Source organism: Haliaeetus albicilla, chromosome 14 (assembly GCF_947461875.1).
Source record: "Haliaeetus albicilla chromosome 14, bHalAlb1.1, whole genome shotgun sequence".
Classification (NCBI taxonomy): domain Eukaryota; kingdom Metazoa; phylum Chordata; class Aves; order Accipitriformes; family Accipitridae; genus Haliaeetus; species Haliaeetus albicilla.
The window spans coordinates 27,704,474-27,731,282 of NC_091496.1; the positions used below are offsets into that span (position 1 = coordinate 27,704,474).

At 43.1% G+C, this 26,809-nt stretch overlaps 1 protein-coding gene across 1 annotated transcript in view; it reads right to left on the minus strand.

Moving 5' to 3' along the window:
• MET (MET proto-oncogene, receptor tyrosine kinase) overlaps nucleotides 1-13,817 on the minus strand; it is a 106,831-nt gene extending 93,014 nt beyond the window's left edge. The window contains exons 1-2 of the mRNA XM_069802091.1: nucleotides 13,800-13,817; nucleotides 3,518-3,643 (exon numbers count right to left, since the gene is read on the minus strand). The gene's annotated coding sequence lies outside the window, so the exon portion shown is untranslated. The remainder of the gene's footprint in view (nucleotides 1-3,517; nucleotides 3,644-13,799) is intronic.
• Nucleotides 13,818-26,809: the final 12,992 nt, after the last annotated feature.

Consider the following 26,809-nt stretch of genomic DNA (forward strand, 5'->3'; position numbering starts at 1 on the left):
TCATCCTCTCAAGGACAGCCCCGCACGTTATCTGCTCTCAGTCCGCTCCTCAGTTCCCCGTGCACCTGACCGGGCTGAACAGCCAGCGCCCGAGCTGTTATCAGTGGGACAGCCTGTGCTATTCTAAAGCTAACAAAAGGATTGTCACTAACATAAAAAGGAGAAACAGATGTTTCCTTTCCATTTTGACCATGCTGATGCCATGTTATTTTAGGTTAGCTGTATGAGACAACTACGCTGCAGTGGGGCTTTGATAATCCTCAGATACTCCCTTCGCTGTGCTTGCAATGATGTGTGTGCACCATGAACAGCTTCTCAGAGGCTTGAAGCACCTTTAAGGTGCAGGAACTGGTGAAAAACTATGACCTTCTTATTTATCATCCTGTTTTTCTTGTAACTTTTCCTCGCTTCTCTCTCCCGTCCAAAAGGAGCTGGGGCTCAGCACACTGTTAAGGCGTCTGGCATAAGACGGTGTGGCACATTGTAGAAAGCTGACGGCACTGGAAAAAACAATTCAAAAGTGTAAAGGAAAGTCTGTCGGGGTGATCTATTTGGCGAGAGAACTGGAACGCACCAGGGAGAGTATTGGCACATGCTTCCCAGCCCTGACGTGTTTTGAGATAGGGACCTGATGAGCAAACACTATCACTTGTTGAAGGATACAAACATACAGTCAGAAAAATGAATTGCAAGGCTATGTGTAAGTTAAACTTTCGAACCTACAGATGAGGAAAGAAAACACAGGACGATTTATATTTCTGTGCATTGGCAGTAGCGCATCCCCAATACAGTCAGGGGCCCAGTTCAGACCTATGGGTTTGATTGTGACTTGTGTTCAGAGCCTAAGAAATGATTTATCGTAACTACAGGTAGCAAAATGGAGTCTAAAGACCAGGTTCACCTAGGTACCCAACTTCTACTTAATTTCAATAAGGAGAAGATATTTAAATATCTCTGTAAGCTGGCTCTAACCACCATTTTTAGACCTGCAGCACCAAACATGGGTCTACTATGCATTTCTGCAAGACCACACTACACTATATGGCACACAGCTATATGGTACCATCAGTGGATTTGCTTTTTGTCCTCTGCTGCAGTCATTCACACCTTTGGGAGCAGATATAAAATGCAAATGTCATTGTGACACTCCAGAGACATCTGACTTAGTGGGGCTTACTCATGAGTAAATGACTTCACAAGGAGCAAGACAGTGGAAAGGAATTAATTTAATGCTTAAGAACACACGAGACAAAGATCTCTAGACCTGAGCTTAGCAGTGGTGGGTGTCAGGTACCCTCCTGCCGCAGTACCCCGCAACGTGGACTGACAGTAGCTCAGTCTGAGTCTTCCTGGAGGGTGATACACAAAAAAAGAGCCTTAGATGACTACACCCAACCCAACTGCCTTACAGACCAGTGATCCAAAGGTAAAACATCGGCGCAATAGCCTGCTGGGCTAATGTGTAACTGTAATTCCCGTAGACCCTTGTTTACTGGAAAGCAGCCTGGCTGCAAATGCCGGGGGCGGCTCAGGGAAGGGACTGTGCCTGAGGCACATTTCCCTGTGACTACTTTGTCCCTTCAAGTGACTCTGACATAAGCTGTCTTTCGCTGCCTTTCTTGGGCTCAAAAAGCACATAGTGGGCAGGGACAGACGGTGTTGACTGGGGGATTGGGCTCTGGAGAATGCATGCCCGTGATGGTTGTTCTGCCTCTCTGGAAACCAGGCTAAATACCACAATTGCTACTTAGAACTGTAGGCTCCAAAGATTTGATCATCACTGCACTTTATGGCTATTTATTATCTCAGCATTTATTAACTAAGCCCATAGATTCTGCAAGCAAAATAAGTACTTTCTTATTTGTTTGTAAGAGGGTCAACAACGGCACCAGCAGAAATTTCAGTCTGTGGCTGAAGGTTGCAAAAGTCCTTTGCAAAGCCAGAAATAGAAGTCCACAGTTAGAAATCCTAACCTCTAACCACTGAGCTACCTTGCGCAGTTCTCCATTTGTATGGAAACACAGATCGTAACCAAAGGTGTTTCCACTCATTGCACTGTGGATCACAGGTGATTTCTTTTCTCTATTTATTGACTGAGCAAAGGGAAATCCTTTGTTTAACTTGATGGGGTTTTTCTCCTTATTTGTCTTTCTGGTTGTAAATGAACGTGACAACTGAGTGATTCCAAAATCCGAAGGGTGCAGGCAGCAACTAACTGGATTACCTGAGAATGGAGGAAAATATGGATGGGGTTAGTGCATCTGAAGTCCGGATTGCCATGGGTCTGTGTCCCTGTTGTGCCAGCCCCAGAGCCTCAGTGACCACGTGGGAAGCTGGTACCTCGCATGGTACAGGAATCCAGCAAAAATTAATCACTCCAAAGAACAAAGATTAGTTTACAGACAGATCAGCTCTTCAAATCCATCTGCTATGCAGTAACATGAGTGCTAGTGCCTGCAAAAGGACGAGGTCAGAGACCGAGGAGGAGGGTGGGCTCGCAGCAGCCGAGATTTACGTGAGTTTAAACTGAGGAGGCACCTCACCCTCCGGAAAGCAGCAGGGGAACTGGGAGGAGATGGTGTGGATTGCAGCACTGCTCCCCACCGTAGCCCTTCCCTCCCTTCCTAGCGGTGTTGAAATATGTTAGATCCCTGAATGAGTATCTCTGAACGTACAAAACCGTGAAATCATTTCAGGGGTGGAAAGCTGAATGGTCTTTGTGATTCTGTGCTCACATCCCTGAAGTGGATACAAGCGCAGTAGCCCTCGGTGCATTCACTGAGCTCGCACAACAGAAGCAAAGGCTTTCCAGCACACGCTGTAGAGAACTTTTCTAGCACAGCTCATTGGGAACTGCTTCAGGCAAAGCTCAGTGGCAAAACCCAAACCTAATATCATATACATGCCACTTTGGCACAGTAGGTTTGTTTGTATAACTGGAAACGAACCTGAGGGTATTCAAAAGTCAGATATTTACAAAGTGAGGAATTTGCTGTGTATCATATTCATATGTTCACTCATATTGCACATTTAGTTGTCTTAAAAAGGTCTGATAAGTGTACCTGTATCTTGACATTCTTTTCAGTACATTTTAAATGTAGACACACATACCCCCCCTTATTTTGACTGCAAACCCGTTGCATTTGTCTTGTAGCAAAATCACTCTGCTTATGATATTTCCAGGATTAATTTTGGACCAACTGCTAGAAAGTTTCCAGAAGTCTCTTTTCAGTCTGATCCCCGTGACTCAGGTGCAGCCTTTTTTTTCCTTCAGTTTGCTGTTTGTGTTTACAAAGGTCATAGCAGCCAGATCGTTGGAAACAGAAAATCTGCCTATTTAAAAGCACGGGGACAAATCCTGCCTCCAGCTATGTGTGCACCTGGTGAGCAGGGGAAGGGTGTGACTGTACTAACATACGTGTGAGCACGCGTGAACAAACACAGTCCTGGTTCAGCCTGCTTTTGAAGGACATAAGCTTCACTAGAGATAATCAGATGCCTAAAGTTAAGCACATACCTAAGTTTGGTGACGCGGCGCGCCATGGGCGTTTGCAGCCTGGTTTCTGTGGTTGTGCTCATCATTGTAGGTCAGGAGGCAGCGCCGCAGTGTGCCGTTTGCACAAGTGTTGCTGCTGGTGAGCTCCTGCAGGTTGAAAGAGAACCGTCACCTTCAGATTTCTCCTTTGTCTGAAAGCATCTCAGAATGCTACTGCCTAAGGTAATGCTGCTGTAAGCGCTATCTCAGAGGAGTGAAACTGAGACATCTGAGGAAAAAAAAAAATCCCTTTATTTTCTGCTTACTTCATGCATTTATAGCACTTTGCCTGTTATCAGATTAACTTGAAGATTTTTCCTCAATAATTTTTTCAACGTGTGAGAGAGAGGAAAGCACTTTAAAAACAGAAATTATCATTGTAAAACTTCATAAAATGCCAGGGAGTACATGAAAAAATAGATCCTGTATCGACCTGTATTTTCTTGGCATACTGTTGACCAGGCATCAAGTGGAAAGAAAGGAAAGGCATTACAGAACATGTTTGGTAATGAGATCAATTGCATACACCAATGTTTCAGGCTCGGGAGCTTGCATTTTAGCTCTCCGTAACTACCAAAGTGGAGGTCTTTGGAAAACCTCAGACTGATGTAGCTTATAGTGGGAATTTGCCTGGCACGCTTAGTTTTGGAGAACTGTGTCTAGGTCTCATCATCATCTTTTCACCACCTCTAGGGGCTTATACACAGAACTGTTTGTTGGTTTGGAAAACCTGTTCCATTAGACACATATGAGTGTATCAAATTTGTCTTCTACATGGCCATGAAGAAGAAGAACACTGTTCTAAAAACTCGTCGTGGCTTTTTACTTAGTCTCATTAAATATGAGCTGTTTCCCAGATGTGGTTTAGAATGTGTTGCATTTTATGTACAATACCTATTCTGATACATTTTTAAAAATAAAGAAATGTATTCTGTGACCAAGCCAGTTTATTGTAAGTCAGACCTGGATTTGGTTCATTATCATTAAAGAATCTGCATTTTAAGTTAACTTTAGAATAACATTGTTGATTCTGTAATGATGTAAGTATATGGTATTTGCCAAAAGCTGTATTTCATAAGGCTGATTTAAGATACAGCCCAACTCATAAGAATCTTGATAGGAGATTATTCCTTTCAATAACTTTCATAATTTAATTAGACACATGTGCTGATTATGAATGTAATACTGTGGAGAATGAAGTCAACGTTAAAATCCCATTATTTTAAATTAGGCAGGAGCACACCCATACTGTGTAGCCAGGAAATATTTATGCTCTTAACAATACATCTATACTGATAGCAATATGTTTCTTCAACAAAAAAAAAAGTAAAAATCAGAGCGTCCTTGTATTATTATTAAAATTTTACCATTTATATTCCTTTGGGAGCTAGTAACACTGCTGCGTAACACCCAGAGAGAAAGCACGTTTAACATACCAGCAAGGACTCAGGTGAGTTTAAAGTTTAACTTTGGGAACATTTTCAAATCAAATGAAACAAGGAGTTTCTAGGTAATACTGAGCCAAACCAAAAGTGATTACTTCAGCACTGTCATTTTATGTTTCTCTTTTCTCTATCTGCTGAGAGTTTTTTAACAAAGGCAAAATTCAAAGTTAAAATGTGGGTTTTGTAAGAACACCTTCCTGATTTTGGTCACTTTCATAGATTTAATTTTATCTCTAAGAAGGAACAAAAGCACCCCACGAAGAACTGGGCAGCAGGGAAGAGGGGACCAGTAGGACAAAACCCATCCAGCTCAGGAGATTTAGCCGTATAATGAGTACATCAGAAGTGAGGAACTGGAAGGTGATGCTTTTTTCCAAATTAAATTGCGGTACTCGCCCTGCCTATCTATCTGCCCAGCCAGCTCCAGAGGGCCAGGGAAGGCTCAGGCATCGTGTGCTGCTCTTCACCCGGCTCGGTGGTAGCTGTGCCTCTGTGCCAGCCCCTCATAGATATGGTGACTGTGTCTGCCCTCGGTTTGGCAGGGGTGTTTTTAATAGCATGCTCATTATACAGAAATATTTTCATTTGACAGACAATTTAAATGATCCTATAACAGCTGCAATTACCATCAGGACAAATCCAGCTCTGATTGACTCCCACATTAGCTCCCAAAGTTTGACTCCCAACTAAGAGACAAGAAAGATTTTACCCTTTCTTTCTTCTTTCTTACATGCGCTCTTCCCCCTTATAGCTGTCTCCCATGCTAACATACTGAAGAACATCTCAAACTTCTGCTGTCTTAATCCTCCCCAAAAATCACTGCTGAGAAGTGCTATTAGCTTCATTTTACTGACAAGGGACTGAGGAACAGAGAAAACCACTGTCTTGTCTAAGGTAAGACAGGAAGGAAACCTCTAGAGGAGCAGAGGGAGGAAAGTAGGTCTAATATAGAATTATCTTTCTGAAGGTCCAAAAATCCTAAAGGAAACTTTTTTTTTTTCTTGATGCCAAATAATTTTTTTTTACTCAAATAGGTCAGGGAGGTAAGCCACATGTGAAAATAAAATTAAAAAGACAGCTTTGAAGTTGGGACCTTGAGCTGTGAAGCTAATTCTGAATATTTTTGCCAACGTTGTGTTGTTAATCTATACATTAGTAACTTATTTGCTCAGCCAGCTGCTCACATGACTGCTTGTTTGTGAAATCCAGGGATTTTTGTCTGCAACCATTTCTTGAGAAACAGGGAAGAAATCAGAGTTATTTGGATCATCTGCCTTGAGCATCCTGGTCACCAGATGAGGGAAGTCACCTCGGTCGCCCTGGTCAAGTCAGCTTGTGAGGTCAGCTGGCCACTTTGAAGCATCCAGGTCACTTCAGCCCATCCTCTCAGTCCCCTGAGAAATAAAGGGTCAGTTCTGCGAAACTCAGAACTTATACTGAAGGCAATGCAGGAAGATTGGCCATTCATTGGGGGTTTTCAATTTCCTCTGAATGTGCAAGCCTAGCCAGATCTTTTACATCTTAAAGTAGCTTTTAATGCTTTTCTCAGAGCTGAAACGTATTGCAAACATTTTGCTGGTATGTGTTAGTGCTCTTTAATGACAATAATGATGTAATAACTGTTAACATTATCTTAGAAGGCTGCGATGTGTCTCATTGCACACATCCTATTGGCATTAATCAGGGAAGAGGCCTAATCTCAACCCAAACATGTCAGGGTGGTGGCTGGGGTGGAGGTGTGGCTGGAGATAAAAAGGAAAGGCTGCTCCTTTCTAGGAAGGAAAGGAAGGTCTCCAGCCCCATCACCCCGCTGTGGGGTGGCCTCTGCGTTAGGGGTGGGTTCGCCTCTGTGTTAGGGGTGGGTTCGCCTCTGCTCCCAGCCTCTCGCCCCATCTGGGCAAGACCCAGCTCGCTTCGTGTGCCTTTTGAGATGCCCAAGGTAGGGATCTTGTCAGTCTGGTCTCCTTTTATAGTAAACAGCAGCACAGATAAAAACGTCTGAGAATGTAATTCAGTGCATCTAAAATACAAATCGCTTTATTTTTCTTCACCTACTACATTCAGGATGCAGGACATCTAATGCTTCCTATCTGGGTCTCAGTTACAGACGGGGAGTCAGACAAGGAGAGCCCAGCTTTTTGCCTGGGGTGCTATGAGGGAAGCACCTAGGCAAATGCAAGTGGTGGAAGTTTCAAAACCAATTAATTTAGATCAAGACTCAATGGAAATATTCCTGCTAAGTTTTGTTATCTCCAGTGCTGTCCAAGAGATTTTGAAGCAGGTCATTTTGGTTTTGAGGGAGAAAGCAGACAAAAGCTACAGATAAAAACATAAAACCCCAACACTTACACAGCTCCTGAATTTCTCCTAAATTTCTTGGCTCAAGACTGCTGATGTTTTTTCTCATTATGAAAGGTAACATTAGACCTCACTGTAGAGTTATGTCTCTTTTTTTTAAGATTAAAGATGCAGCAAAGTATACAGGGATAATTTCACTAGTTGTGATAATTAGTAGTTTTATTAAAGGTATGGCTAATGAGATACCCTTGGACTACCGATCTACTTCTGCCACAGTAATTTTGGAGATGGCTCTTAAATGGACACCAAGAGATGGCAGAGATTTTGGCTCATGGACCACCTTGTTTCTCTTCTGCTCTTCATATCCCGGCAGTTCCAATAGTCTGATCAACATTCACGTTACACGGAGCAGGTTGCCTTTTTTTAAATTTGAAAGTTTCCAGTAAGGGATTTCCTAATGAAACCTTGACGTTTTTTCACCAGCTTGAGTGTAAACCTCACATGCCTCTTTCCTGGCTGGGAAGCATCCTCCGTGCCTTTTCCAGGGATTCAGAGCTGGTTCTGCCTGTCTTGATACTCCTGCCCGGTCTTAGAGCTGAGCGCTGCTGCTCTGAGCACCTACGGGTGGGTTTGGAAGGCTGCAGAGACCTCGCTCGGTCAGAACCTGTGATTTAGAGGCAGGCCAGGTGTGAGCATCTGGATGTAGATCTGAGGTGGTGGTGTGCCTTGGGCTTGTAGCAGGACACAGGTGACGAAGGTCTGAGGAAGGCTGAAAGCTGTGCCTTAACCAGGTTCGACCCGAGCTGCTGGAGACGGGAGATGTTCACAGAGAAGCTGAAAGACTGACTCAGACGGAGGGGTGAGGTGTGTCTTGCAGATGCTGAGACTCGTTTAGGATGTCTGCGTGTTTCCTGAGCTGGCTGACGGCGTCAACTACACCTCCACGCAGTGTGGCCGGAGCACCCGGCTCACACGTGGACACCTGCAGGTAGGCACCTCCGGGTGGGTGCCTTCATCACTGGGCTGTCTGGAACGGCAAGAGAGCTGGGACCATGGCTGAGATGTTACGTGTGGGCGAGATTACCCCAGGAGAGAGACCAGAGAAGGGGATTAAGAGGCAGAGCCATGTGCAGAGCTGGAGAAGGAGAGGAGAAGACCACACTGAGGAGTGGTCGGGAGAGAAGGAAGAGGTACAATCTCAGACTCGAGTTTCCGAGAAGAGGACTGTAGCTGCCACGGAGCCTCACCGGTTGTTTCGGAAGGAGGGGACAGGTCAACCTAGCTAACTGTGCAGCTTTTGCTCTGAGAGGTGGCTAGGAAATCCCAGCACTGGCTCTGCTGAGAACAACGCCATTTGTGTGTTCATGGCCCCACGTCCCTGACGTTTATTGAAGGGCTTGCTAGAATAAGGGAGGAAACCTCATGCTGGATGTAGAAGAGACTGGAATTGATATACTGTGTTTAAATAAGATTGCATTAATTAATCATCCTCCTGGGAATCCGCCAGAGCCCAAAGGATGCGGTCTATCCAACCGCATTAATCTTCTCCACGTGACGGCAACTCCGCGCGGGCCACCCGGCTCCGCCGCGGCGCAGAGCCAGCAGCCAGGGCGATGGCCACCACCCCGGCCCTCGGCACGCAGCGGAACAGCCCGCCGGCAGCCTCACGGCCGGTGCGAAGGCAGCGGCAGCCAGGGAGTTCAAATGAAACGGCTCGTCGAATTCCGCACGACCTTTTCCTTCAGTTGCAATAGGGGCGTTGTGTTTCCTGGGGAAGACTAGAACAGGACAAGGGTATGTCTCCCTTTAGCTGTTCTTAGTAGTTCTGCATCCTTAGTGTTTTTAAAAATATAATGCAGGTATGTTTTCATGAACATAGGCACATGTTTTGTATTCCACTTTCTAAAGACGGAGCTTTTTATTGAAGAGATCTGATAGAAGCAAACATAGGCCCAACATGCAGTATTTTTGCTAAATAACAGACTCAAGGCTTTCTAAATAAAACTGAAATAGGGAGAAATTACCATTAATCTTTTATTTTACCTTTACTACTGTAAATGAAAGTAGGTTTTGAGGACTGGCCGATTTCAGGGTGGGGTGTTCTGATTTCTGTGCAGGACATGATCAAATCTGAATTCAGCATCCTTCACAAGCCTCTGTAGGCACCCCAGCTGAACACCCAGGAACATGACAGATGCCTCACAGGAAGCCAGCTCCTCATCTTTACACAACAGTTTCTGCCTTTTCTTAGGAAAATAATTTTTCATTGTCAGGTTTTGGAAATGAAGGAGATAGCTCAAATACTTCCCCAAATTTTTCAAAACTGAGGTGATAAATATCGCAATGACATGCAGATATTTTAAAAGAAAATTAATGTTTCAGGGTGCGATACTAAGAAAACTATGACACTGCCACCTCGTGGATTCTGAGATAATATCTAGATCATATTTTACCATCATTATTTACATACTAGCATAAATGTGTGTCGCACTTCATGGCCAAATAATAGCTCATTTCTTACCCACAGAATTTCGAAATATAGAATCCATATTTTTGTAAATATTTAAGCTTCTAATTATATATACGAGCATCTTGCTTTGATTTATGTAAACAACTCTGTAAGTTAAGTTCCTAACGCTTCCTTTCTGTTTGAAACTTAGGAGGCATATTCTCACATAAGTAGTGCCTTAAAAAGCAACAGTAGCCTAAACTTGCCAATTAGTTCCTCTATAGCATCAGTACAATACAAGCTCATGCTGTATTGAGATGGAGCGATTCTTGCAAACTGTGCCTGGGATTTAATTCTTCTAAAATTGTTGAAGGCTGCTAATATAAGGAATAAAAGACTTCTCCATGTGTAATTGTTCATTGTCATATAAACTGAATTTCATAATTCACCTCTGACAAAGTCTGGGGTATGTGCACCCGAGGAATTCTTTCACCTGTGGTCTTCTGGTACATAAACAACGTGGACTGAGAAGTGGCCTATTCTATTGGACCCAATGAATCAAGAAAGAATGAAAAAAGCACCAGAATCTCTTTTTTCCTGAAGGATCTGAACCATTCTGCTAGCACATCACCAGTGACTGCCTAATGAATCAAGGCATGAGAAAAAGAAAAAAAACATATTATGGCAACTTCAGTGCTGTCCTTGCTTTTTGAGTTTACCAAGAACAGCATCAGGAAGCCCAAATCCCATACGTGTGGGAGCCAATAACTGAAGCAGAGCTTCTTGTAAAACATTGCTGCAGCTTGATGTGCAGCATGACTCTCTTCTGAGACCAAACTATTGGCAGCTGTAATAAACCAGTGATATCAATATTTGTATCAAGACAGCTCTTCCCTTTAGGGGAATGAAAAATAGCACTTCTGCATATTTAAAATCAGCTACGAAGACATTTGTGAAAGAAGAGCTGTGGTGCTATAAAAAGACAAAGCAGAAGCTAGGGGAAGGGCCTTAAACCCCTTAAATAAACAATGCCTGAAGACTGCTTTAGTAGAAAAATGGGAAAACAGACACCATCACTGAAATAAACTCCATTATGGTTCATATTTAAGGCTAGACAGTGATTCATACTGTTTCACTAGACTCAGCATGCTGCAAAAGGCACTTGAAATAATTAACACTTAGAATTAAACTACTTAGATTTCACATCATCAAACATTTAACTTTCCGTAATTCCCTCTGCAGCTGTGATTTATTTGCATTTATTATTTTTTCTATTTACCAGTTCTCAGTTGCTTTTTAAGTTGCTCATACTTCCTTCTTCTGTAAGTCTGAACACTGGCTTATTGTTTTGGTTTTAGCTCTTGCATCTTACTCATACTCACACTTCTGCTGGCTAGTTAAAAAAATGCATTGCATCAAATATGGTCCTCAAATTGCTGAAAGGAGTTTTCTGTTTATTTATTTTAATCATTGCTTTTGCCTTACTTGTTATTCATAACATGCTTACTCATTACTGCAGTTGGATTGTTTAATATTGGCAAGAATATCACTAAATATATTTTTCCTATTTCTCTCACAAAAAAATACTCATTTTGTTTTGATAAGGTTTAAGAAAGAACACATGTGAAGAGGAAGTCTCATTATATCCGAAAGCTTGTATCAACAAATATAGATCAGAGTCCTCAATATGACAAAGTTAGTGAATTTGTGGAGACAAAGGCCCGATAGATAACTTGAGAAGAATAGACCTGGGAAATATTAGAAAATTCACCAGCTTTGACAAAATGCACTTTGAAGGTATGGTTTCACTGGGGAACTTCAGAAAGTATTTATAGCCATAGCAATGAAGGAGAGATCCAGGGAGACACACTGACTACATAAATATATAAAAATTGCTACTTTGGATCAGGACAAAAGTCAAAAAACCCCACCAAACTTCTGACATTCACCCACAGCATACGTTTGGGGAAGAAGCACAAGAGCAAGGCGAATGTACAGGGACATTTTCCCCAGTTTTCCTGCCCAGTTTCCAGCAGTCTGTGGCTGGAGAACTTCTTGAGCCAGCTGCTGATCCCTCAGGCTTTTGTTTCATTGCTGTTGATGGACATTTCTTTCATCCATTTTTCCTATCACGTTTTGTACTTGTGTATACTTCTGGCCTTCAGCGTCCTCTGCCAATGAGTTCCACTGGTCACCTAGAATGTGTGTGGAAAAAAACCTGCAGCGCTTCCTCCGGTATGTTTTAACCCCTCTGTCTTGTCATTTTGTTTGATCTGTTCTCCTGTATTTTTAGAAATACTGAATATTTTTTCCTCACATCTTTTTTCTCTGTGATACTTTCATTTCTTTGTACCTCTTACATTTCCCCCTCGTTGTCACTTTTCCAAGCTGGCAAATCCTAATCAATTTAGTCTCTTTTTTGAACATCATCCTTGACACTGTATTCAAAACCTTTCTCTAGTTCCACCATGTTTTAATGTCAGTCCCAGAAGCCCATGAAAACAAATCTTTTCCCAACCAATAAACTTTCCTTAATAGTAATATAATGTTTCAGATTTTGAGAATATACAGTTTTCTTTTGGAGTATGTTTTCATTCAAAGTTATCCCAAGAGTTCATCACTCAGGTCTCAGAAGCCAAATTAATGCAAGCTGGGTGTGAACTGCACACCCACATGTGCACAATTGTTTCTTCATTGTTTTTACAATTTATTGCGTGTATCTGGCTGCATAATTCCTAGCCCTTGTGCTTTCTCAGTCAATTTAGGGAGAATTTGTTTATCCCTCAAGGGAAATTATGGGAAAGTACTAGCAGACTATCAGCTTTCGACTGAGTTAGTCAGCATCCTCGCTGCAAAATACCAGATTAAAAAAAAAATACAGGTCTAACTGTAGTCTGCAGTGGGATAATTTACTTGCTCTCGAGGTACTTCCAAAGGAGGGTAACATTTTTTGTTTGTGTGTGTAGGTGGACTTTAGGGTTAAAATTTGAATAAGAGCTTTGGTTTATACTGCTGTGTCTTCACAGGCTATTCGGGTGAAGATTTTTACCAACCTTCTGAAAATGCTGCTGTTATTACCCTTCCTGTGGTTGGTATCTGTTGAAATAGTTATAGTGAGAAGCACAGAGCATTCTTGGATTAAACCCTGGAGTAAAGACAAAAGGTGCTGGTCAACACCTCTGAAAGGAGCAGGGGGCTCGGAAGAAATCAACTGCTTGGATCTGCCTCCTGTGGATACCCACCAGTGCTGTTAAGCTGACATAAGCCCCCTGATTTCGTTGATGAGCTGCTTTTCACAGAGCTCATCACCTCAGAATTCAAAACATAAAGCTCAAGCTCCTGTAATTGCTGAAAATGAGATTCACCGCGCCTAATTTTGAGAGTGTGAAAGCCTGGTATGTAATGTAAACTAGTCAAATCATATCCGTAGTCAATGAGAAGAGATGGATCCATCTGGAGAGCAACCATTCTGCCTACTTTAGACTTCACTTCCAGCCTGCCCTCAGCAGCCCAGACAACACCTGTAGAGCTGACTTCTTGGACAGTTAGTGTTGATGGTAGGTGATTCCCATCCTGAGAGCCGTTGTGGGCTAATACTCAAATGGAAAACAAACTTACTTGCAAAGGGACAAGACTACAGCAAGTGAGAAACCTAAGGGGAAACTTGAAACATAACCTAGCCAGTTACATTATTCTCCTCGAAAGAGCTGGAGTCAGCTCGTAACTGCACTCCTCACTTGAAGTGTAAACTCTAGGAGTGGAAGGATGGTTGTAACTCAAAGTCTTAAAAAAAAGGTACAACCCAGAAAGATGTAAATGAAAAAGATAAGTCAGCAATGATTCTAGAGCAGATACCAGACATCATACGTAGCTGTTTGCAGCTTCAGCTTTTCTTTGACGTTTTTCAGAACCGGTACCTATTTACTTCCCGGCAGCTCTGGGAGCGGACGTGTGGACATCTGCTCTGGCGTGGCTGGGTTCAGAGGCAGGACGAAGTGAGGTGCTGCTAGCAGCATCCTCAGAAGGCTCCAACCCTTCGCCTTCGCTACCTTCCCCCAGGGGCACACCTTACCTCTCAACCAGCAGGTTTGGTCCAGGGCGCTCAGAGGCTGCACGGCTGTGCTGCAAGGCAAGGCTTCGCCATAAATAAAACAGTCGCCGTGGGGCTAGCTTCTCCTTAAGGCAGTGGCCCTTGTTTCAAGGCTGACTCCCAGCGCTGCAGGATGGAAACACATCGGTTAATGCAACGCTTCACATAAACTGAAGAAACTACCGTAATACTTCAGAGAGTGGAAAGATGCTATAAAAGTCTGTTTGGAGGCAAGATGACACCATAAATTCCAGAAAGAACCTTACAGGGCAAAAATTCAGAAAGAAACTAAGAAAATAAATAAAACGCTTAAGGCAAAATTGAAAGCCAAACAAAACTGTAATAACTGTGAGAATATTTTGAATCTTACAACTGTAATTAACTATTTGAAGAGGCACAATGTTTTTGATAAAAGCAGCGAGGGCTTATGTGATTAGACAACCATAAAACTAGTTTGTTGCAGAGTTTGATAACAAAATTTTTCCTGATAGACATCTGGGCTTTAAACAGCATTTTGGAGAAATCTGAGCACTGGAAATGGTTTTGGAAGGGTGTTGCAAAGAGATTTCATCATCTTGCTTCAAGGAAGTCAGCTTCATGATTTTTGTTATACTTTGCAGTGCTTCATTTTAGAAGGGAAACTTTATAAACTTGAATAAACAGAATCTTTTTTAAAAGTGAGTTTTGAGGAATGATTTGGCAATTTTTTGTGGCTTACCTTTTTGTACAGAAATAACTGTTTTCTGGAGGAAAATATACTGTCTCCCAAGTAAACTTCCTTAGTTTCCTAAAAAGAACATTGTTTTCTGCAAGGATGATGCAAATATTATAACGACAGACAACTTGAGCTTATCACTGCTCATTTTTTAATTAGCCTAAATATTAGTGGACTTTGTATTACTTGAAATAAACATTAGAGTTTAAGAACAGGAGTGATTACTGTCATCTCAAGTCTCATCTTGCCATTTTGATGTTCTGTTTTCGAAAGAAGTTCCAGGTAATAATTATGCACTTATAACTGACACCTTCCATGATACATTCTAACTTGTGCTCTAGAAAACACAGGAAAACACACACAGAATAAAATTATGCAGTATCAGTTGTAACCGGTCTATAATCTACAATACCAAGGGACAGAACTACCTGCAGGTCTTCTTTTTCAAGGCACCTGCATGATGGGCCACCATTATACGCATCACTGAATCCAATCTTTTCTTTATCACAGGAAGGACATCCCAGTTTAAAAAGAAGCTCTTTTTTTTCTGAGTTCCTCTGAAACAGCACCAAGAGACCTGTACACAGGTATTCCATAAAAAGGTTCATAGAGACTGTTGTAAGACACAGCTTGGGACTAGAGGGATTGTCTTCAGCACATTTACATGCCAGTGTCTTTTTATTTGAAATGACCTTTATGCTTAGTATAAATATATAAAAAAAATATATATATTTACACACACTTCTTTTTTTCCAGATGAAGGGAATGGTATTCAGTGGATGGCCGTTTATGTAATCTGGCTTTGTTTGAATGTGAAGACTGGAGAACCTCTTATGTTATATAGGTATATAATCTAATCCTGCCATTATTATTTGTTGGCTTTCTGTATAGCTAAAGTTCTGATTACATTTCAGCTGTAAGGATGCAATTAAGTTCATGGATAAGACTTTGCTACTGGCTATCCTGTCTTGCTTTTCACAGAAGCATTGCTCTTGTTACTTTAAGAAATACGAGAGATGAACACATATTATTTCAGGCAGCCATAGCATAAGAAGTTTACAGAGTTGAGTTATTTACAGCCATGAAACAGGGAGTGGTTGTTTAAAATTTTACTCCCTGAAGCAATGTCGCTATAAGTCTGAATTTTTCTTTCTTTCTAAAGAACATAATTACATTCTCCCTAACACCATTGCACCATGAACTGCGATGCTCTGACAGAGGAACTATTTCTCAGAGCAAAAGGATGGCCCCTTCGGAACTGCTCAAGGGAGATGTGGAAAGGTACAAGGTTTGACAGTGTTTCTGCGGTCTGAACATGTTCACTTGAAACCGGGCTAAGACTTGAAATGGTTTCAGAAGACAGCAGTTGATGGATGGTTATACCCAGGACTGAACCTCTTCTTCATGTTTTACACAACACAACTTAATGACCAGTGTTCTTGGCAATAAGGAACTGCCCTTCTTGTAATGAGCTTCATTATGAACTGTAAAATTGCCAAAAACCTTAAATATTTTGACCTGTTATAGTCCATGCCTCCTTAGCTCTGTTGTTGTCAGTATTTGGCATAACTAACCTAAAACTAGCTTGGAAACAACTCTCAGGACTGGAAACACTCACAGTGAGTTTAGTGGAGATGTATCCTAGGATCCCCAAGACATTCAGAATTCAAATCTTCTTTCTCAAGATGTTGTTTGGTTTTTTTTTGCTTGATCACATGCATATACAACAAGTTTTAGGAGGACAGCACAGTTCGGTTTTGTATCGTGAGAGTAAAAATACACATTTCTGTGTCATAGCCACCATTACATCATCTTTCGTTCTTACTGGTATAGCTGTGCTTTGCATAATTCTCAAGAGAAAGGGTAAGACAATAATCAATTGTACCATCAGAAGGAGACAGATTGTAGATAATCTTCCAGAGACTGCTGGCACAGGAGTTGGCAGAGACCTAGCCAGTACTGTACGGCCCCTTTCCAGATTCTCCCATCCCTGGCTGCCAGGCTTCTTGCCTGCTCCTCTGAACTTCGGCAATGCACGCAGGGCTGAGTTACAAGCCACACACACTCACTCACTGCTTCCCTACTTTCTGGGAGTAGGGAATAGAGGGTGGAGATGGCGGGGCCATCACACCCACTCTTCAGAAGTGTCCAACACACCTGGAGAGGGGTGTTACACACCACTGGTGCATCTCCCTGCAGAGGGGAAGCAGAAGTCAGTTGACTACCTTCTTTGAGATGGTTTGACTTTTCTGCTATAACTTCTACCTACAATGCACATGGATGGCAGTATTATTTGGTTTTTTGTAGGATGTGCATTATATCCAAGAGGTATTAGCTTGACTTCAAAGAGAAATTAAAATGCAAATTGTACTGCTATAGATCTTACTACTTATGTGATAAAAACACCCCAAATGTGCTGAAATGAAACGAAATGGAAGAGTGCAAATGTTCAACAGTATGTAGGAAAACTATAGAGTACTTGGAGTTTACATTCTGAAGCTGGGAGTTGGCTTGAAGATGGATAAAACAATACCATGACATATTCCTGTTGTTTCCAGTCAAGACAATTTCTTCTGCCTATCCATAGTCTATTTTAAAATGTACCTTTATTTTTTCTCTACTACCAGCTTTATTCAAATGTAAATCTATTGACTTTAGCAGAGTTCTGATATTTATCTCATTTCCTCAGTGTATTTTCCAGTCTTACGTGTGACTTTTCTCTCCTGAAAAACCAAGGAAGAAAAACCCACCAAGGTTTATTATATGCAAACTGAAGCTCAGCATCTGCAAATTGTTGGAGGCTGAGGGGGTATTACTGGGTGCTGACCCTGTTTCAACACTCTTTCACAGGCCTCTGATGTTAGCTTCTTGTCAGATAGAGTACTGGGCTGGGTGGACCTATCTGTCTAACATGGTACAGCCTTTATTATATTCTTCTGATTGCTACTCCACCGTTAAATTATATGAATCCTCTGTTAGAGAGACTAATCTAACTAACTAAGCTGTTTTTTAGAGTTTGGAAATACTAACATGAATAACAAAACCCAGAATAATTAATGTGTTTTTTCCTTAGTAAAAGACCAATGACCAAAATAGAAAAAAATGCAGCAAACTCCCTTCGTCCTTACTCTGCAATGATATATGGCTAAACACAAGAAAGAGAAATGGTCGGTCTTTTTACATGTGACAAGAGAGTTCCTACTGGATTTATCACAGCAATACTCCTTTGATGAGCCAGAAATCATGGAGGCCTCCTAGTTAAGAATTTTTGTTTCTGGAGAGAATGGTTAAGGTCACTGGGAAAACAAAGAAGAAAGCTTGTATTCATGCTGCTGCTACTAGAGCCTCGGATTAACATTTGGGGCTTTAATTTGAGCAGTGTCAAATACCATAGTGCTTAGAAGCAGAAGTACAAATATTTGTACTTAGAATTAAGGCTTTTATTCTTTTACCAAAGCGTATGCGCTTGTACATTTTTAAATATAGAATCACATATGAGATAAACCTGGCAGCCTAGGATGCTAGAAGATAGCAAGGTACCACATCCAGGGTACCACCCGGTGGGCTGGATGCCTGGAAACTTTGGCTAAGTTAGGAGCTGGGGTCCCCCCATGTCATTTCTTGTAACCAATCTGGAGAACTTTCCTTCTCTTTTTGTTTGGTAGCTTGGCAGTCTGGGGACTCACCTGAGGTGGGGAGGATCAGCACTCAGATCCTTCCACTGTCTGGTGGGATGGGACTCCAGATCTCCCATTTCCAAGGTGTTTCTGGCTGTTCTCTCCTGTGCTTTTTCTTCTGTTCAGCATTGCATAAGTATTTAGCATTGTGAGAGCAGCAAATAGAGCTTTCACATGGGCTGTAGGAGAGGCAATCTCTGCCTCCTCTGAATATTTTATGCATGTGATGAGAAGCATCCTCAGACGGGAAGAACTGAGAGCGCCTTTATTTAGATGACCCAGCAGTCCAGTTGGTAGAGTTGGAAGGTCAGAGGCTGCCACTGCTGGGGAGAATACTGGCGGCACTGGACCATTCATCTGGCTGCTTATGGCTTTCCTGCAGTTTTACTTCTGTTGACAGGAAAGTACGTCTGCCATCCCAAATACTTGCAAATAAGTACTTAATCAGAACATTAATTAAGATACCAGCATCTTTATCACATTGTGATTTCTATGGGATTAAATGCACTCCTAATTATCGAGTCAGTTCTCAAAGGATGGGCAAAGACCACAGTACTGTGGTGCTACATATGGAGCAGTGCTACTAAGATTTAAATGAAAGATGTGTGCTCAAACAGTTCAGTGTTGCCAAAATGTAGGTGGTTCTGGTATACTCATCTGCAGAAATGTAGAAAGGCAGGAGGTTTTTCTGTGTGTATCTCTAGTGTTAAATGGAGGTTTGAAGAATGTTAATTTGGGACTTCAGGATTCAGTTAGGAAACTCAGTCCCTGTTGTGAAGATACTAAGTGGAGGCAAAGCGCTTTCCCACACATCATAAGTCAGATTGAGCACCCAGTTGCTTGGACTGTATGCATGACTGTTTCACTTAATGCAAAGCGTCCTTGCAATTGTACCCATTCACTTGTGGGCACCAAACGATAAAGAATAGCTGTCTGACGGCCTGCTTGGCCTTTAGCTGTTTTTCTAAGCCTACAAGGCAAATTTGGCCAGCACGGTGGGAGAGCAGCTCTACCCAAGTAAACAGCCTGATTCAGTTTCTCTTTTGCCTACACGAAATGTGCATAGGAGGGACTCGGCAACCCCCATTTTGGAGAGCACAGGGTTCACAAACAGCAGCTTGCTGCAGAAATACACTGTGCTAGTCAGGAAGGCTTTTTTTTTTCTTTTTTTTCATCCAAGATATAATGATCTTTCCCAAAGCATGATGTTTGTTCACCCTTTTTGGGCTGGCAATGCTGGCACTCCTGGTTTCCAAAGCTGTTCCAAGGCATAGAGCTCTCTCATCGCCCCGATGGCTGTGGCCTCTCCCAAACTCCCCGGATTATCCAGGGTACACAGCACAGGGTCTCCTGGGGAACACAGCGCAGCATCCTGCAAACTGCCCCCATCACCACTGGCCCAGGCTGAGGTTACTTCTGCAGAACAATAGGCTGAGCTGTATTTCACTGTCAGCACGGTGACAAATGGTGGCCCGCTGAGACTCTGAGACGTATGTAACTTGGCTGGCAATCAATGGCAAAGGTCACAAGTTGTCGTCTTACATCTTAAAGCTCAATGAGAGGGTTTTGTGCCATATTAGTCTCCGTGTATTAAGTTTCAGCAGAGAGGGGGCAGGGGAGGAGGAAAGAGATTTTTATCTGGAGTTAGGTGATGTTAAATGTTCTGAATAATTAGATAAGATTGTGTGTGTCAAACTCCGTAAAGAACAGATCATGTTTTCCGATAAAGTGTCTCTGATTCCTTCTGTCTCCCTGCCTTCCAGTACATACATGCATGCATGCACACACACGCACTTTTAAAGTGGTTTCAGGGCTCATTAAATAAGCCAGGCTGATAGCTCTAGAAAATGTCGTTCTTTCTCAACGGGGCGATGAATCTGTGCTCTGCACATTCTTGGAAGTCTCAAAAAGTAGCCAAAGTAAGTGAAAATTCACTTTCCATGGCTGTTCCTTTTATTCTCAGCACGGAGCTTTTAAAGCCTGACTAAGCACCTATTGCCTGGGCAGTGTCCCAGAGCTTACACCACAACGACTGCCGCTTCAGCTCAGTTTACTTTCAAAACTCCTATTGAATTTCCAAAGCGGTGTGCAAAACTTACCAGGAACAGGCGTATAAGGATACCCACAATGGACTCCTGGCCCCATTTGAAAGGAGCCTTGACCAAATCTGAGCCATGGTGGAAAAACCTGATGTGAGGATGTGATTATGCAGGGGTGTCCCCATGGGCTGCAGCTCCTTCTGGGACTGGAGGAGAAGCCAAGAGGAGGACTGGCCTTACCCCTTCTGCCTCAAGCCAAGTCCACCCGCACCCCAGGACTTAGCTCCTCCTAAAGGAAGGAAGATATCTTCCTGAGAAAAGTGGCATTTTGAACATTTCTTTTATTCATATCCTCTCACTTCTCTGGCTGCTGTTACATCAGTGTTATTAAATTGGGATCTGTGGTAGTTTATCAGACAGAATGCCTGAAAGCTCTGGGAAGCAAACATATGACAGAGGTAGAAACACCAGGGAAATCACAAGAAAATCATTAAGATGAAGAATGTTTTAGAGACAGTGCCACCACTCCAGAGGCCTACCAGCCTGGGAAGACCGCAGGTTAGCTTTTTTAGTTCATCACAACCCAGTAAATCAGGTGTCAGTAGAAGCTAACAAGTGTATCTAGGGGTAGACTTGCTGTCACTCTTTCCAGACAGATACCTTCTACAGCCAAGTAAGTTTGTCTGCTGCAGCCCACTCCCTGCAGAGGGAAACATGGGGAGCATCACTTCCCACCTGCAGATTGCAGAGGAGCTGTTGCATGGAGTGTTAACCCGAGCATCCTTCTTCCACGGTGTGGGCGACAGCTCCAAGCAGGGAAGCTGTGTACCCCTTTCCCGCAGATGTGTTGGCTGATGGCTCCCACATGCGACGGGGTTACAGAGTCGCTCGCGTGGTCTTGCTGCAGTTTACTCCTCACATATCTGCTTGGCAATAGTTTTCCTTGCTCTGGGGCCTGATTACTATGGAGAAAGGTGGGGTGTTGGACTTTGGTTCGGCTGCGTGCTGTGGTGGGCTGGGACAGGAGCCCCAGGATGCCTGTGAACGAGTGCTCCCCATGGTCGGTGCTGCCTTGTGGCCGATTCGGGGCACCCACGGGGCAGGTGTGCTACGGCTGGTTGTGGTACATTATGAGAGCTGAGACCACCATACTCTACCAAAAACTGATGAATAAGGGAAAAAGTGACAGCAGCCATCCATATTCCCTTCCACAGTTGTTTTTCCAGTAAAAATAGTTTATGAGTACAAATAGATGAATGTTAGGCATGACATTCACTCCTTCGAGCTCATACTTGTCTGTGAATCACCAAACTACTAGACGAAGAGCCGTATATACAGAACAAATCCAGCACCCGATGGGTATGAACGGGGATGCAAGGCCCCGGGTCAGGGCAGACCCTTGCAGCGTGCATGGAAAAGACTGTGAGACGGCGCTCATACATAAGGGATTCTCGTAAGGGATGCTGAACAGGAATAATGTCAACCCCTGCTCTTTCCTGATGGGAATTTTGCGCTTTGTATCGATGCACCCTTGAGGAATTGAATACCATTTGGAAATATCTATACGTACACGCTTAGTGCTGCTAGGGGAGCAGAGGGAGGACATGGAGGCGAGTGGGGTCTCACCTGTCCCCCAGCTGCCACGCAATGAGGCGATGCGAACGAACAAAGCCAGTGCTTACAACCTCACCCAAGGAAGGACAGATTAAAATAAAGAGAAAGATAATACTTTTGAAACCAGGGCCATAATTACTATTTATTTCAACAGCAATTTGCCTTATTGCGGTGCACAGCATTTGTTACCTAGGCAACAGGTTTCTGTAGAGGCCTGGCTCAAATTAAAGTAAATCAGGCAAGATCTAAAGTCAATATCAATATTATATTTTAAAGCCAAAAGACTAGAGAGTCAGCAATTTCACCTAAGTGTTGTATTTTTTGTTGTTGTCATAGGCAGATACAAGCAGCACAGTTTGCATCCAAGTAATACTTTTCTCTACTGTGCCTGACTGATCTTCGTCTACATTTGCAAATAAAGTGAATTTTAGAGTCCTGTTCTTTCCTGAGGAAATAATTGTGGACATGGATGAGTAACATGCAATACGCTGCTGCAGCTGTGTGTAGAAGCACCACTGATGTGTCTAACCCGTTATTTTCATTCCAAGCCCTTGCTTAAGCCCAGCCTCCACGTTGCTTATGATCGGGTATGTGCTTTGCCGTGGGCTCAGATGGATGTTCAGCGTGCACGTGGGGAGGAAGGCTTGGGTCCGGTCCCTGTCTTGGTACCTGCACCCTCCTGGGTGACCTGAACAGATGAGCGTGGAGGATGTTGGGCTCCCTGGACCAGTCTGCAACCAGAGCTTATTCATGGATTGCCCTAAGCACGGGTGCTTTGAGTGAAACTAACAGGCAGGGATATGGATGGAAAACATCCACCCATGGTTGCAGAGCGTGACATGAGGGTCAATGTCCTCATGCTTGTCTGCAAGCCTGTCTTAATCTCACAGCGTAAGCAGAGGCCAAACACTAGTTTATGAATTCAAAACCAGTGTGCAGTTTGATGTTCTTCTCATCTATCAGCAAATAAAGAACTAAACATTTACAAGTGAGATTTAGGGAATAGTGTGCAGATACGCTCTCAAACGTAGCTTTTGTGTAAGAGATAGTTGTATTTTAGGACTTTCTCTTACCTGCAGGAACACTGGAAATGTAAATCAGTGAGGATATAAAATTTTTAGGAAAGGAGTCTGACTCCAGCAACTCTTTTAATGTCCAAGGCAGAATAAATATAGAAAGATAGAGTTAAGCACTATGGACTATAAATAGACTAATCTCTTTATAAATTCTGCTTAAAAAAATGCTAGTCAGCAAACTCTAGACAGCTTGGAAATGAACCATTTACCATTCTAACCTTTTTTTTTTTTTGCACCTTTTCTCATTTGATTTTTGCTTTTCTGTTTTTTGCAAGTACAGAACATCTGTAAAAAATCTGTCTTGAAAGTTTGAATGGGCCTAGAAAAAATAGTAGGAAGTTTATAGTGAATGGCAATGTAGGAAGGCTCAAATATTCCCCTCCTTTAGACAGCTCTGCAAATATAATCCTTTAAGGGGGGGTTTTGCCTGCAGATTTTTGACCTATTGTATAGATTTGACCACCTATTATAGGTATTATAGGCTTTCCTCTTCGGATTGGGCTTCTACTCTTGGCAAGCCACCGCCTTTGTTATCTAACCCTTCCTCAATGTACCTCGGTCAGCCTTTCTCCATCTCAGGGCTGCTGAAACATTAGGGTTGTTGTAGCAGTTACGGACAGACTCCGTGGCTGCCTGTCCGTCCCAGTCACCTGTCCTTCGCACTCCTCCGCCGAAGGCAGCGCTTGGGCAGGGTGCCAGCCCACGGGGCTGGAGATTGCTCTTGAGACAGTCCCTACCTTCTGGTGACACTCTTGAGGGCTGTGCCCTTTCCTCTTATCCTGCCTCTCACACGCTCTCTAAGAGTGCTGAAAAATCATGGAGAGAAAAGAAAGGTCCTGACTGTTAGAGCCATTGGGCAGCAAATATTTTGCTGGAAGACCTCCATTAAGATGCTGCAATATGACCCTAAGGTAGTGCCCACTTTCTGAGAGCCTTTACAAGTTCACGGCTGCCAATAAATCTCACAGTGGTAAAGAACCCCAGCTGCCTGACATTGAGGGAACAAAAGCTTTTTAGTAATCTTAAAGTACTTTGACTTGCTGTGCTGCACTCGGGTTTTCAAACATGCACTTGGGGAAGTTGCTTGTTTGTGCTGAAAATGTTGGATGCTTTTCTTGCTAATGTGCATCTTGTCTGTTGATTCACTATTTCTAATAATACTAGCAATCAAATGTAGGAAAGACTGTTCCATCTTAATACAGACGGAGAAAGAGGTACACATGTTGAATCATTTGCTTGTTGGCAAAAAAAAAGGAGTTTTACTCAGCTTTGGCAAAAATAGGCATTTATTAGTTGCTAAGTTTTCCCTGAATCCTTCCTGATTACCTCCTTCACAGGGTCTTAGGGAGGTGCAGGACTTTGGAGGTAACAGGTTTTGGACGAGGTGTTATCACTGGCATCTGCAACTGTTAATGATTAGCAAAGGTCCCCTGGTTCTTTTTTTCCGAGAATATCCTGGCCATGCCCCAATTTCATAACATGCAAATTCCCCACTTTGGTTTTAATAAGCCCTTGAACTGTGTATGCCACTGGACTGTTGTTTTTGGAGCTGCTCAGAAATTATTTTTCTTAATGAAAATTATGCTTTATGATGAAAAATGAAGCTCATGTTTTCAATTGAAAATGGTTTTGTTTTGATACCTCAGGCATCTCATGGGAGCAGTAGTCTGCATGCTTCATACTCCAAAGCCTTCAGCTGTGTGGACTTCTTAAACAAACTGCTCCTCCCTTGACCTGCTATATGAGTTCCTGGCTGTAGGACTTGTTATATGATATCTAGTCCAGCTAGAAAACCTGGGCAACAAGGGGGACTGGAGACAGCTACAGCTTTCGTGAACCACCACAGGGACAATCCTGAAATGTTTTGGGTTTTTAAGGGGGAAAAAAAAAAAAAAAGAAGAAGAAGATTATTTAGATTTCTTGTAATCTGCTTTAAGGAAAAAAAAAAAAAAGCAGCTAATTTAGATTTCTGGTAATCTGCTGTGGTGGGTTGACCCTGGCTGGATGCCAGGTACCTACCAAAGCCATTCTATCACTCCCCTCCTCAGCTGGACAGGGGAAAGGCTTGTGGGTCAAGATAAGGACAGGGAGATCACTCAGCAATTACCAGCATGGGCAAAACCAGACTCTACTTGGGGAAAAATTAATTTAATTTGTTGCCAATCAAATCAGAGTAGGGTAATGAGCAATAAAACCAAATCTTAAGAAATACCTTCTCCCCACCCCTCCCTTCTTCCGGGGCTTAACTTTACTCCTGGTTTTCTCTACCTCTTCCCCCCACAGAAGGTCAGGGGGACAGGGAATGGGGGTTGTGTTCAGTTCATCACCCGCTGTCTCTGCCGCTCCTTCCTCCTCAGGGGAAGGACTCCACACTCGTCCCCTGCTCCAGTGTGGTGTCCCTCCCATGGGAGACAGTCCTTCATGAACTTCTCCAACATGGGTGCTTCCCATGGGCTGCAGTTCTTCATGAACTGCTCCAGCGTGGGTCCCTTCCATGGGCTGCAGTCCTTCAGGCACAGACTGCTCCAGCGCGGGCTTCCCACGGGGTCACAGCCTCCTTTGGGCATCCCCCTGCTCCACCATGGACCTCCCTGGTCTGGAGGGGGACAGCCTGCCTCACCAGGGTCTTCCCCACGGGCTGCAGGGGAATCTCTGCTCTGGCACCTGGAGCACCTCCTCCCCCTCCTTCTGCACTGACCTGGGGGTCTGCGGGGCTGTTTCTCTCGCATATTCTCACTCCTCTCTCCTGGCTGCTGTTATGCAGCAGTTTTCCCCCTTCTTAACTACATTCTCCCAGAGGCACCACCACCATCGCTGATGGGCTCGGCCTTGGCCAGCGGTGGGTCCGTCTTGGAGCCGGCTGGTATTGGCTCTGTTGGACATGCGGGAAGCTTCTAGCAGCTTCTCACAGAAGCCACCTCTGTAGCCCGCCTGGCTACCAAAACCCTGCCATGCAAACCCAATACATCTGCTTTTTGTAAAAAACATGACCTTTTGTCCAGTAAATGTCTAGTTCTCACCAAGAGGTTAATTTAGCTGAAAACTTGTCAGAAAGCAGTGTGATAAAAAGAGCTTGCATATCATTACCTGGTTTCCTTTTTTAAGGAATAATGCTAATTCTGTCAGAGAGCTGATCTATGCCACACTAGAGGAAGGTTTATAAGATGTTAAAGTTATAAATGGCTGCACTTGAGATATACATACACAAAGCAATGAACGCAATGGAAACTGGGAGATGTGAACTGACCACCTGCATTTGGGTGATGAAACTCTTCTGCTGCATAATGAACCTGTAGCATAAGCACTTTACTGCCTGAAAATACTGAGCATTATACATTAGCCACAACTGCTTTCAAAAAATTTCAGGCTGATTTTTCAAGGCATTTGGACCAGAAGGTCTTGCATGGGAGTTTTTTTTAACATGTTTGGGTACTAGTTTGTGAAGGTTTGGCATGACTGCCTCTTGAATGTCATCTATTTTCCTGTCTCTGTTCTCATTCTTACTATGTGGTCTTAGATTTTTATTTTTTTTTAAATAAATATATTGTCTTTTTAAGTCAGAACCTCGTTTGCTGTTTTGGCTGTCCTATGGCAGCAGCAGGTCCTGACGTTATGTTCTCAGATACTTTCCTCTCCCCATTTCAGCTGGCTCTTCAGGTCCCTCACATTGCTGTTTGCACAAGTGGGGCTTTCTCATGCTTTTGTACACTTTGTCACAGGTTTCTGAATCGCCTGAGTTAATCTCTGAGGGTTTTCCTCCTCTTTTTATTGCAATAGTCTACCTCAGCCAGGTTTTGCAATGCTAAAAAGAATAAGTTGGGGAGAAGTTTCTTTCTATCCAAACCGTGGATTTAAAATCCATTGGTTTATG